The following is a 408-nucleotide window of genomic DNA, read 5'->3' on the forward strand; positions in this document are numbered from 1 at the left end:
TATATATATATATATAGTTCAACATAAAGTCGTTGTAGTACTTCCAACGATTATAAAGAAATACTTCATAATTTCAAAAGAATTCACTCTCTTACAATGGGTGTCAATTAAAATTGTTCACCATCTTTTTGCATTAGGACTACTATTTTCTGAATTTATTTTTGCCTACAGTGATAGAATGTGTTAGAAGGAAAAGAGGTAGAAATCTCTTGGAGATAAAGGGTTTTGAAACGAAAGTTATTAGGATCGATGTACAAAAGTAAAATAAATTTGGAGATCAATTTAAATAATACCGCTTGTACGTAAGAAAATAATTTGCTTTATTTACTCATTTTTTAGCACTCGATATTAGCAAATTTCTCATCTTTACCATTCAAACTGAAGACCGCTATATATATAATATATATA

The sequence above is a fragment of the Nicotiana attenuata genome, chromosome 11 (assembly GCF_001879085.1).
Source record: "Nicotiana attenuata strain UT chromosome 11, NIATTr2, whole genome shotgun sequence".
In the NCBI taxonomy this organism is placed as follows: Eukaryota; Viridiplantae; Streptophyta; class Magnoliopsida; order Solanales; family Solanaceae; genus Nicotiana; species Nicotiana attenuata.